This window comes from Talpa occidentalis, unplaced genomic scaffold, assembly GCF_014898055.3.
Source record: "Talpa occidentalis isolate TD23 unplaced genomic scaffold, MPIMG_talOcc4v2.1 talOcc4.8, whole genome shotgun sequence".
Lineage (NCBI taxonomy): Eukaryota > Metazoa > Chordata > Mammalia > Eulipotyphla > Talpidae > Talpa > Talpa occidentalis.
The window spans coordinates 20,819,655-20,833,515 of record NW_023605194.1 but is presented as its reverse complement, the minus strand read 5'-3'; positions in this window follow the sequence as shown (position 1 = coordinate 20,833,515).

Genomic DNA, 13,861 nt, shown 5'->3' with positions numbered 1-13,861 from the left:
CTTGAAATCAGGTAGCATAAATCTTCCAACTTTGCTCTTTTCCCAAGTTGCTTTGGTTATTCTAGGATCTCTGTATTTCCATATGCATTTTAGAATCCATTTGTCAAAGTCTACAGGTAGGAAGCCTGCTGGAATTTTTAAATTGCATTGAATCTATAGATCAATTTAGGCAGTATTGACATCTTAGCAATATTGAATCTTCCAATGCATGAATGTAATATTTGTCCATTAATTTGGGTTTTCTATCATTTCTCTCAGCAATGTTTTATAGTTTTCAGTGTACAAATTCTTTGATCAAGTGAATCCCTAAGTATTTAATACTTTTTGATGTTCTTGTAAACTGTATATTTTAAAATTTTTCTATTTCATATTATTGTTGCTAATGTATAGAAATACAATATGTGTTTGTTAAAAACAAATTGTTATGCCCCACCCACATAGTTTCTGATTCAGTAGCTCTGGCATGTGGTTCTAGAATTTGCATTTCTAACAAATTCCTAGGTGATGCTAATGCTATTTTTTCTGGGGGCCACACTGAAAAGCAACAACATGTACAGTCTGCCTGAGTCTTTTGTTCCAAAGGAAGCTTATCACATGACTGCAAATAAGCTCTTCTTCTGATTTCCTTCTTTCAGAAATGCCCCACTACCCAATCCCATGTTCATTGGTCAACTGAGTTTCCCATTGCAAAATCAATCTGTGGTTTATTTTAACATCTTCATATGCAATCAGCTGCCACCTTAATATATATTTCTGAAATTTGTTTCCCCTCTGTCCACTCTTTACTTTCCATTTCAGCTTCATCACTTCCATCCTTGACCAGTGAGCCCTCTTGCTCTCTCTACCTATAGTGTCTTTCTACTACAATCTGTTGATCTTTCTAGCCAGCAGCTTGGCTAGAAATAGTCTCTTACTAAGTCTCCTACTAAATAGTATACCACAGGGCTCCTGCTGCTGCACTGCATTAAATCTTAACCCCAAACTCTGTCTATTTGGTATATATTCTCCTTTCATCTTTAGTAATAGTACTCATATGTTATCCAATGAAGCAATATGCCCAGATTTTTGAAAATTATATTTCTCAGTGTCCATTGCAGATAAATGGCCATGTGAGTAAATTCTGGCCAATAAAATATAAATATAAGGTGTTGGGTGCCACTTCCTGGAAGGTTCCATAAGGAGGGCAGATACCTAGACAGACTGCCTAACTTCCCTTTCTTTTCCCTCCATGTCTGGAATACTGGAACTCCAGCAGCCATCTTGAACCATGAGGCAACTTTAAAGATGAAAGCACTTGGCTTAGGTTATAAGGAATTTGGGTATCGGCAGTCATACCAATCCCAGATCACAAAACTCTGAAGTAATTTTACTTAGAGAAAAAAATTAACCTTTATTTGTTCAAGACACTGTAATTTGGTTGCTTGTAGGCAACCCTAATCTTTATGGATATACTTGATATTCAAAGCTTTCCAAATATTGGCCCCAATATACTTCCCAGGCACCTGTCATTCTACAAATATACTATATTTTAGCAAACTATACTATTTTCTCTTTTCTAAGGACAATTGTACCTTCCTCTCTCTGTTTCTTTGCTCATCTCATGCCCTTGATCCATGTCTGCCTATTGAAGTCAAGCTCAGATACATCTTCCTTCACCAATCCCTCCCTAATTCTTTTATCCAAAATTATTTATCTTGCCTCTGAACCTCTTGACAATTAGAAACTGCCCCAAATTATCATTACTTAGATGCCTATACTGCTGGATTGTAAGTGCCCCTCATGATGCCAAACAGTTATTGTTTAACAAAGATTTGCTAAAATAACTCATAACTAAATAAAGGAAGGAAGGAAGGAATGCAAGCAAACAGTAAATATTGTTTCTCCCCTCATTCTGTAAAGCATCCATCTCAACTGCTTTAAAGAGACCACATTGGTTTTTAAAAAGTTCCTGCAGCTATCAAGGAGAAGGCAGAGGCAGTGGGCACAAAGGAAGCTAAGAGGTTGCCCCTGTCTGGAGAGGACAAAGCTAAGGGAGAATTATTACACTTGGCTCAGCCTGCCTTGTAACAACAACAACAATAAATATTTACTAAGTATTTGCTATGTGCTGGCACCATGCAAAGTGATTCACACGCACTATATCATTTCATCCAGCCTATGAGATTGTACTAATCTTTACCTGATAAATAAGGACCTTATAAGTAAGGACTCTGAGTTTTAGAGAAGTGAACTCACTTATCTAGAGTCACAGAGCTTAGAAGTGACAGAGCTGGAATTGAGGCTTACTCCCACTTGCTGCCAAGCCATGCCCTTAACTATGTGCCAGACTATATGAGATGCCAGACTATGAGACACGGTTGTGTGTCCCACTAAGTGCTGATATCCTGGCATAAAGGAATAAAGTCTGTATATCATACTTACTCTGTAGTACCTACACAGTGTCTTCTTTGTCCCAAAGTCTCAGCAAATTGATTAATATCAAAATGAGTTTCCTATCTTAGGAAGATAGAATAGGTATATTTTTCCTTTTTCTTTCCTTTAAGTACAACTAAATATCTGGGACATTATACATAAAGCAAACATAAGAAGACTGAAAGGTAGAGAGATGAGGGCAGACCAGCTGAGGACACTGGAACTTGAGGAATGATATAGCAATGAGTTAGCTGAGTTTTCTCATTATTTTACCTCAAATACTTCAGACCTGGAGCTGAAGAAGCCAGCTACCCAGAAACATCAATAAATACAGACCAAGAAAATCCTGCTCTCTCTAGACAAAGGACTAGCCTAGCAAGACAGCTTTTAGACAATAACCACCCTGTTACATTAAAAAACAAAACAAAACAGAGTAACCTGTTCCCACACATGTTGGCAAGGGTGAACAATGAACCTACGTCTACTCTAAGCCTGTAATGATACATGCCAACCCCTGCAGGATGATATCAGAAAAAAAACAAATAGGAAACCTGGACATTGTCCCTGTCAGTAGTAACAAGCTCCCCACCGCCAACCCACAATAATAGTGGATACTATGTGGGCAGCTTGAAACTTTTACTCCAACCCAGTAGTGAGACAACCTTTCCCTTTCACATTGAGGCCTGGTGAAGAGTAAGGACTTTCATCCCCTGCTGCTCCCCCTTGGTGTCAATGGAAGCTATGAGGGCATAGCTTTTGTAGTAATAAAGCTCTCCTACCCCTTGTGGCTAGGGAGGTATCAGAGGAGGCTTAGTGGACAGCTAGGACTTTCACCTCCATCCAACAGTAACAAGAGTGGCCAAAATGAGGAACCTGGACTTCTACCCTACCTTGTGGTAACAAGCAGTGTTCTCCCCCTTAGACTGCTAGAGCAGTGTCAGAGGAATCCAGATAAAACAGAAAGTTTTCATAAAATCAAGTTTCAGGCCTCCCTGGTGGTGTAGGGGTTAAAGACACAGCACTATCAAGCTTTCACCAGCCACTGTAGCACGAGTTTGATCCCCAGTCAGCCAGGGAGCTGACCCACATGATGTAGCAGACCTTTTGTATCTTGCTGGCTGCTCCCCTCAGCAGTGTATTTCAGTAGATCCGCCCGTTCAGTTCCCCACTCTGTCTCTGGTGAATCCTCTCACTCCCTGAACCTCTGGCCTACACCCCAGTTCTTGTATGCACAAATAAATAAATCTTTATAAAAACATTTTAAAAAGTGATCTCTCACTTTAAAAGAATTTTCATAATACCCAAAATTTCATTCATCATATCAAGAACTAAGAAGATCTTAAATCATGAAAAAAGATTATAGGTAGATGCCAACACTGAATGACAAAAATGTTAGAATTATCTGACCAACATTTTAAAGCAACCATCACAAATAAGCCTCAATGAACAATCATGTATACAATTGTAATAAATTTTTAAAAATAGAAAGTATCAGCATAGATATAGAAAGTCTTAACAAAGATATAGAAAGTATAAGGAAGAAGCAAATGGAAATTTTAGAATTCAAAAAATGCAGTATCTAAAGACTTCTATGGATGGTCTCAAAAGCAGAATGGAGATAACAGGAAAGAACCAGTGAACTGGAAGTTAGAACAGTAGAAATCACCCAATCTGAAGAACAAAGAAAAAACACTGAAAATAGACCTTAGGGCTCTAAGAGAAGATATAACATTTTTGTCATTGGCACCCCAGAAGAGAAAGAGAGCAGGACTGAAAAGTACTTAAAACTGATAGAAACTCCCCAAATTTGGCAAAAGATATAAATAAATAAAGAAATTGAGTGAATTTCTTATTAATGGCTAAAGGAAATTATCTAAATAGAAAATTAATAAGGGCCTCCCCTGGTGGCACAGCGGTTGAGCACTGGGCTGCAAAGCTGCCCGCAGCCTCTGCAGCGCCGGTTCGTTCCCCGGCTGCCGGTGAGGGTCCCACAAAAAACAAACAAACAAATAAATAAATAAATATCTCTTCCTAACTCCCTTTGAAGAGCTAGGTACAGTAGTCTTTCCTTCTCCTTCTCTTGGGTTTTCCAAATTATGTTTGACAGTTGAAGCAAAAAAAAAAAATTAACACTGTCCGATGTACATAAAGGAAATATTTAAGACAATTATATTATAAAGGAGAAAGGAAACAGGATATAAAATGAGATAAAGTTTATACATTTCCCTTAAACCAATAAAAAGATGACACCAGTAGATTGACAGATTATGCATATATAATGTAATAACTAGAGAAACCACTAAAAAATCTATGCAAAGAGGTACACTTGTAAACACCATAGCAAAACAATAAAAGCTGAATTCTAAAAAAATGTTTAGTTATCAATGGAAAGGCAGGAAAAAGAAATAAAAAACTAGAGAACAAGAGAAAAACAAAAAAATTTAAGGGCAGACTTATGCCCTAATATATCAATAATTATATTAAATATAAATGGTATAAATATACAAATTAAAAGATAGACTAAAAAAGTGACCTGAAATTTGGGGACCCATAGGGCAAAGCTGGAGAGCAAGGCTCAGGCTTTTATGTTGGAGAAAGACTTGAGTTCTATTTGCGTTTGTTTAACCTTTTGTTTCCCCAAATATTTGACCACAGAACCCTTTCTCCTATATAACACCTATTTATATCTATGGACCTCATGCTCAGAAATGGCAGCCTAAAAGGTGGTTGTAGTATAATAAACTTTTTTTTAATTGTCATAGCATTGACTTACAGCATTGTATATAATTTAGACATATAGGATATCTCCCATCCGCTGTTGTTACTACACCACACCCCCCACCAAAACATCCATAGTCCTCTACCATAGTCCCTTGTGCTCCCTCCCCACTTTGTTCTTTTCTCCCCCCTCCATGTAGCCACAGTTCTACAGTCAGAGTTCCAGGGTTTGTTAATAGTTTGGCTTTATCTGACCCTTTGCTTTGTTTCTCTTTATTCCACATATAAGTGACACCATCTGATATTTGTCTCTTCTTTCTGACTTAGCTCAACATAATCTCCTCCAGTTCCATCCATGTTTTTGCAAACGGTGTGAGTTTATCTTTTTCCATGAGTAATATTCCATTGTACATAGATACTATATCTTCCCAATCCACTCATCTGTCTTTGGTTGTTTCCATAGCTATAACAAACCTCTTTTTTTTTGCATATCAAGTTGGTGATAGGCTATGAATAAAGCCATCTAATCAAATTTAATAATTTTTTAAATGTTCTCCACAAATATCTGTGGAGTCCCTACCTTGTGACCCATGCTCTGCCAAGCGTTAGGCACACGGGGTTTGTTGAGATATACATTGTTCCTGCTCTCATTAAGCTTCTATTCCAAAGGGGAAGACACATACTAAATCACAAACAACCACCCTCATATGCGCACAAAGTAATTATATTCCAAGGTACTAAGGAAAAAGGGCATAGAGTATGCTATGAGAGTGTATAATGTGTAGTTTTATAAGATTTCCTCAAAGAAATTAATCTGCCACCTACAAAATGAGCAGCTAGTCAGGCAAAGTCAGGGTAGAGAGCATGAGTTGGAGTAATGTTGGGAAATGTACCAGGCAGAGAATTCAGTGAGTACAAAGGCCCTGAGGTAGAAACAGAGGGGTCTGTAAAGTGGGTATACCATGAAAAAGGGGTAGTGAACAAAGAGTCCTATTATGCAGAACTCATAGGTCAAGTTGGCATTTTGAGTTTTATTCCAAGAGTAGCAGGAGCCAATGAAGGAGCTTCCAATCTAATAGGGAAAATGTAGACATAGTCAGATAATTAATTATATGGCTTTTTATAATAAGATATTTTATTGGCATAGCACTTTGTGCTTTACAAAATAGTCCCACATCTTTATGTCTTCCTTGCAGCAGCCCTCTGAGGGAGAAAGCCCAAGTATTTGTATAAATGGAGGATCTTAGGCAGAGAGAAGTAAGAGACTTACCTAAGACACGCAGTAACCTAGTTGGGGAGCAGGCATCCATATCCTGATGGTTTCACTTTTTAGACCAGTTATGCAGAGCAAGCATTGGCTCTGCAGGAGTCAGACCTAGAATCTACGTCCTTATTGCCAGGGAGGTTTCTTTACTGAGGACATGTGAACTAGTGGTTAAGTGCACAGGCCAAGAACCTGCCAAACTAGAGTTCAAATCCAGGCTCAACAGCTACTTACTAGCTAAGTGATCTTTGTCAAGTTACTTAACCTCTCTCACCTTCACACTCTTTATTTGTAAAAACTAACCTTATAGCATTGCTGTAAAATTTAAATTAGATAATCTATATAAAATTATCCGACACATAGTAGGAACTCAACAGATATGTTTGATTTTATAGAGATAACTGACTTATTTTGGAACTTTCGGATATATTGAATGTGGAAGTTAAACGGGGCTCAAATCTCTTCAAATTAGGGTTCATTGAAATGGGTTGGATCTTTGTGTGATTTTTCAGATACTCAAGATGGTTCAGAGGAGGAACAAGCCCTGAGATCCTTCCCAGTAACAGTGCCAATGTTCGAAGTAAAGTCAAATACAGCTGACACTTCCACCTCCTGGGCGGTGTAGGGGAGTTCGGCGGAAAATAATTTTCCTGGGAGCCGTGTGCAGGGGAGTAATTGCCCAGGTGTCCTCCCAGGTGGATATTATATGGTGGCTTTGAGAGCCACATTTAAGGAATTGTCTGAGGTCAAGGCCCAGAATAAGCAGTATTTAGGGGTCTCAAAGTCCTGCTAAACATCAACTGAAAGATCTTCCCAGAATGTTGATAGGGGTACTAGGGAGGAAGGTGTGTTAGGGTGACGTAAGGGGGCCTAGAGCACCGAAAGTGTCTGGGATTCACAGGAATCACTCCATATCCTTCACCACTTGTAGGGTTTTCAACCCAGGGCAGCATGGGCCTTTTTGGGACTCACCATCTGCCCTAGAGCATGATATTATTCTCTAAGAACTTCATATGGAAAATATAGCTCTTTTGAGTTTTCTGACTTTGCAAGTAATATTTGTTCTTAGAGATGGGCCTGTTAGAAGTAGATAGTAGATGGAATGGGACCTCAGAGAACAGTGAACTATTACCTAATCACTGCCCCTAAAATATTTTTTCCCTGACTTATAGCCTACAATACATTTTGCATGGTGATCCAAAACCTGCATGTGCATGCACACCCACTCACACACACACACCCCTGAAACAAAAGTTTCATTAAGCAGTACCTTTACTTACATACACCTGGTATTTTGTTTTCTGTTTTATTCAGTTTCATTAAATTGATTTCATGACCTGCTAATGGATTGCAACCTGCACTTTGAGAATCATTGGTCTAATAGATGATGACTTGTCCTTGAAGGTGATTGAGGAAGACGCTGTTCATGAATAATGAAATTCAGATGAGCAATGCCAAAGGCTGAACACACTAACTGTATGCTTTCAATGCTCACAGAAAATCCAGAACTTGGTTTTCTGTCACCCCTAAATGTTGAGGTTAGAGATAATAAAAACAATAACAATAAGAATAACAAAAATACTTAGTAAGACCTACTCAGTGCAGAGAGCTGGATGAGGTATTTGAGTGGGGTAAAAATATGAATCAGAAATAATCTGTCCTTAAATAACTTACAACCTAGTCAAAGAGATAGGCTGGATTATAAACACAAAATATATAAAGGAATTTCAGGTTAATGAGGCAGTTTGAGCTGAAAGATGAGTAGGAAAATGTACCCCATTAGAAATATACACTTTGTAATTATATATAGTCGATAAATTAAAATGTACATTAAAAATAACAATTGAAAAGTATATAACCACGGTCTAAAACAATAAATGGAAATCCCTCAGAGCCAGGAATGAAAAGAAAACTCAGAGCCAAAGTGGCTGGGGGAGCTCACAAGGCCTTACAGCCTATAGCACGTCACAAGAGATAGAGTTTGACGGTGATAAGGGTCGGGAAGAGGGGCCCAGACTTCTGCGTCTTAGAGAGTTGGAACTGAGCTCCCCTCATAATGTTAGGAGCCATGGAAGGTTATTTACTCATGTAACAGGAAGCAGAAAACTTCCTCATTGACAAGAAGCTTGTCATTTTCTGGGGATAATGGTGAAAAAAAGTCATCCATGAGAAATTACAATCCCAAATCCATGCTGATAAGCATGAATGTGCATTTTAACTTTACACTATTTGCAAGGTCTGAGAAACCCAATTCAAGAAAATAACATTGGTTCAGAAATGGTGAAAACCCTCAGATTTTGACATGAGGGCTCCTCCATGGCCAAAGGCATGTAAAGCTCTCACACAAACCAAAATCAAAATACTATGAATCACAAGAAGAAATGAACTACAATGAGAAACAGGGTCAGTTAAAAAAATAAATTGAAGAATTCAGCTATCTGTAGAGGTAACAAAATATATGGAAAATACTTTAAAATAAATATATTTAAAACTCTCTCCCCGCCCCCCACAATAAAGGAAAGAATAAAATATAAAGGCAAAAACAAGACACAATGGGGGGTAGGGGAGGAAGGAGAGTTGAAAAGAACCAGGTAAGAGTTTCTAGACATAAAAGAATATTTACATAAAATGACTCAATGGATGGATTAAAGAGTTGACAACATTGCTGAACAGAGAATAAGCGAATTGGAAGATATATTGGAAAGAACCCAAAATACAATTCCCAGAGTTACAATCATGGAAAATATAAGGAATAGTTCAGAGACATAAGGGATATCAGACATTCTAGAAGGAAAAAAACAGAAAAGGGAAAAAGGCAATATATAAAGATAGAATGATGGAGAATTTGCCAGTATTGATTGAATGCAGAAATGAATTATTAGTAAGAATGGACACAAATGGATTTCTGAGCAGAATAAATAAAAACTGGTTTACACCTAAGCCCATTGTAGTGATACTGCAGAACTCAGAGACAAATGTCTTGAAAGCTACCAACGTAATGACAATCAGACAGGCAACAGACTTCTCACTGGGAAGAACGGAAACCAGAAGATAAATAACTACAGCCTCAAAACAACTCTAAACATAGGGCACTATCACTCAGATAATTAGCCTTCAACAGAAAGAGTGAAATACAATTTCAGATACAGGTGAAAGGGAGTTTACTATTCACAGTTCCTTGGTAAACGAATTTCTAAAATTCCTTCAGTGAGAAGGAACATGAGCCCTAAAGGAAGAATTTGGGTATAGAAGTAATAGAGAGCAAAGAAATTGGTAAATGTGTAGATAAATCAAAATACTATCAAAACAATAATAGTACTTATTATAGCAATTGAAATAATGAATACTTTATAGAGAATAAAATTATGATGGAACTAAAATACTGATTAATAAATAACATGAAAAATGAGAGGTTAGTCATATCTTAAGATCCTTCTACTATTTAAGACAAGGACAAATTATAAATTAACTTGAATATTAAGTAAAATATGCATGTTTTAAGTTAAGAGTGATTCTATTTTTCTAGGACTAGAATGTTTAACTTCTAAATAGTAGACTAGAAAATGTGAAAGAGAGATAAGGAAAATTTTATCAATGCTATAGAAGGCATGTGAAAGAAGGAAAAGCAAAGAGAAGGAAAACATGGAGAATAGAAAACACAAAGTAAGATGATAGACAAATGCATTAATCACAATAAATGTAGACATTTCAAATTTGCTTTTGGGTCCCCAACCCCATCCATCGAAAATGAAGCTATAGAACAAGATATGCCAGACACATATGAACCAAGAGGAAACTGGCCTAGCAATATTGGTATCAGACAAGAATTTAAGACAAAGGCATTAATAGGATAAAACAGGGTATTACTTAGCGAGAAAAGAAGTAATCCAACAAGATTTACCTACCAGCAGTCAGGAAGGTCTGTGGTCAGCTGGCCTCCAGGCTGGGCAGCTAAGGGACAGCGCCTGCTCCCACTGCATCTGTGTTGGCTTTCACTGCCTGGACTGGGCAGCGTACCCAGGACAGGGCATTGCTGGGGATCACAGGCTGTATTTCTCAGGTATAGTTTATTATAGTTGCATGATCTGGGTACACGTTTATTGTAAACTTACAGTACTTGGATTTTTCAAAGACCGGGGATGAGAGTCCCCTAACCATGATTCCCCCGAAAGTGAGCAGGGGTAGTCACCTCTGCCAGGAAAGAGCCATGTATTCCATGGGACTCAAAAATACCAGATACCACTGGGGTGCTTACTTATGTGTATGGGACAGATCTAACAACTCTGGGATTTGGGGACAAAGTAATAGGCTTGGTATATGTTCTTTAGAAGATCAGGTGACAGGAAAGTAAGGTGAAAGGAAGGAGGGTGAGGCTGACCCAGAATTATGTCTCCACTTCTGAAGCTGGATCAGCACCTGGTGTTCCACCCTCCATCTCACTTGGGAACTGCACCTCCGGACATACCTCCCCTTGTGGATCACATCTCTCCAGACGTATTGCAGTGTGACTAGCCTATGGGACTTGGTAATATAACCCTGGTGCATCATCTTTTCACTCGGCCAGCACACTGGAGGCCCAAGGCCTTGCCCCTTATGATAATCCTCCAGAATTTTTATCTGCTCATCCTTTGAAAAGTTAGCTAATTTATTTCTGTGACATGCATCTCTTGGGGTGTCTGCCCAGAATCTTTGGGAACTACTCTCCCTACCCACTGGGTGGCCTCCCAGGAGTCACATTTGGCCACAGTTGGTGGAGGCAAGGTCAGAAACCTCACACAGAGCAAGTCAATCAGGTCCCCACTCTTGTGAGTTGGGAGTTTGAAGGGATGAGACTGGAAACTGCGAAGCTGATAGGCAGGGTACCATTATCAACAGCACAAAGAAGGACAATGGGCCTCAGCTTCTAGGAACACAGAGCTGCCTTGTCTTCGGCCTGTTCCAAGCCTGCAGGTGTGAGATACTCCTTGAATATTCGCAGTAAACATTCTCTTGTGCTTAAGCAAGCAGAGGGTACATTTGTACCATTATTAATATGGCTTAATTATAGAAAATATCTCCTCTTAACTAAAAAGACACTTCTCCAAAGAAGGAAGGCAAATGGCCATCGGCACATGAAAAAATGTTCAACATGACTATCATGGAAATGCAAATCAAAACCACAATGAGATACCACTTCACTGCAGTGAGAATGGTCCACATCAAAAAACCAGGAAACTACAAATGCTGGAAAGAGTGTGGAGATAAAGGGACTCTCCCACACTGCTGGTGGGAATGTAGACTGGTCCAGCCACTGTGGAAAGCTGTGTGGAGGTTCCTCAGAACACTAGAAATGGATCTACCATACGATCCAGTGACTCTACTCCTAGCAATCTACCCAAAGGACACAAAAACACTAATTCAAAAGGAAACCTGTACTCCTATACTTATGGCAGCAATATTTACAATAGCCGAGATATGAAAACAACCTAAATGCCCCAAGATAGATTAATGGATCAAAAAGTTGTGGTCTAGGGCCTCCCCGGTGGCGCAGCGGTTCAGCGCTGGGTTGCGAAGCTGCCCGCAGCCTCTGCAGCCCCAGTTCGATCCCCGGCCACCAGGCAAGGGTCCCACATGGTGCGCAGACATCTCCTGCTGCCCGCTGCTCCCCTCAGCAGTGTACTTCGGTCCTTCTGCCTGATCTGCTCCCTGCTCTGGCTCTGGTGAATTCTCTCACCCTCCCGCGCCTCTGACTGTACCCAGTGCTTGTGTAAATAAATAAATAATCTTTAAAAAAAAAAAAAAGAAGAAGAAGTCTTGCTGGTCCTCACACAGAGCCTCCATGCGGGGTCTGTAGTTTAAAAAAAAAAAAAGTTGTGGTCTATTTATACAATGGAATATTACTCAGAATCAAAAAAGACAAACGTATGCCATTTGTGTCAATATGCATGAGTTTGAAGGGATTATGCTAGCTGAAATTAGTCAGAAGGAAAATGATAAATTCCAGATGGTCTCAGTCATATGTGGAAGATAGAGAAACCAAGCAAAAGGTCAAGGAAAAGTCAAAACTAGCAAGCTGACCATAGAACTGAGTCACACAGCAAAGGAAGGGGAGGGAGGGGGGCAAAAAGGGGAGGGAAAAACACAAGGGAATATGGTAATGGCTCATGGGTGATAAGGTGGCAAGAAAACTATGGGGATGTAAGAAAAAAATTTTAATAAAAAAATTTTTAAAGAAAGAAAATAGCTCTTCTAAGTAAAAAGAGTTCTAGAAATTCTTGCAATAGTCAGTGCAGAAGCCCTGGTTCATTGTGGACTGAGTGTGCCATTATGGTAGCAGGTCAGCCCATACCAAATGGTCCTGAGTCTGCCTGTCATTCATTGAGGAGAAAAGTCTTGTCTCATCCTCCCAGGAGCTATGTGACTGGAAGGCTCTGCCCTGGGTTTTCCCTAAACAGCAGGCAGCCTCGCCTTCCACTATACCACAAGCAGTAGATGTACCGCAATTTCCTATAAACAGCATTGGGCCGGGCAACCAGTAGGATTCTTAGTTGAAAGAACTAAGCAGGGAATCAGGTCAAGAAGCCCTAATGAACTATTGTACATTCTGGAGCTATACCCAGAGGGCAGTGTTCCCTGAAGTCACTGGCTCTGTGAGCCCATGGAAGGGTACTCCTTGCAGGCTTGTCGTATACATGCTCCTGTGTTCTACCTGTATTCCTCATGTACCATGGGCTAATGTACCTGTTGTACATTCCTCATGTACCTGTTCCTGTGGATGATATCTCAGCAAACATGGGTATATTTGATCTTGCAGGTAGTTTTCCAGGAAACTATAACTGTATCAAGTGGGGTCTCTCATAGTCCATAGGAATACCTGGTCTTGAGGGGAGGTGTCCTTGGGGTTTCGGGTATACTTAGACTGCTGGTGAGTGGCACTGTTTCCATGGACATGGTATCTCCAGAGACCACAGTTATACTTGGTCCAAACCAGCATGGCTTCCCCATTCTTCTCAAGACTCTTACATGGGAACAACCTCCCTTATTAAAAATACAGAAGACTGGGGCCTCCCCGGTGGCGCAGCGGTTGAGCGCTGGGTTGCGAAGCTGCGCGCGGCCTCTACGGCGCCGGTTCGATCCCCGGCTGCTCCCCGGCCACCGGAGGAGGGTCCCACATGGCGCGCAGACCTCTCCTGCCGCCCGCTGCTCCCCTCAGCAGTGTACTTCGGTCCCTCTGCCTGCTCTGCTCCCCGCTCTGGCTCTGGTGAATTCTCTCACCCTCCCGCGCTTCTGACTGTACCCAGTGCATGTATAAACAAAACAAACAAACAAACCAGCAAACTAATAAATAAAGCATGCCTCTATAAAAAAAAAAAAAAAAAAAAAAAAAAAAGAAAAGATTAAAAATACAGAAGACTGCCAATTAATAAAGGTAGAAGGAATTATAGAATTAGAAAATTCACCATTTTGTAGCCAATGTTGTCATAATTT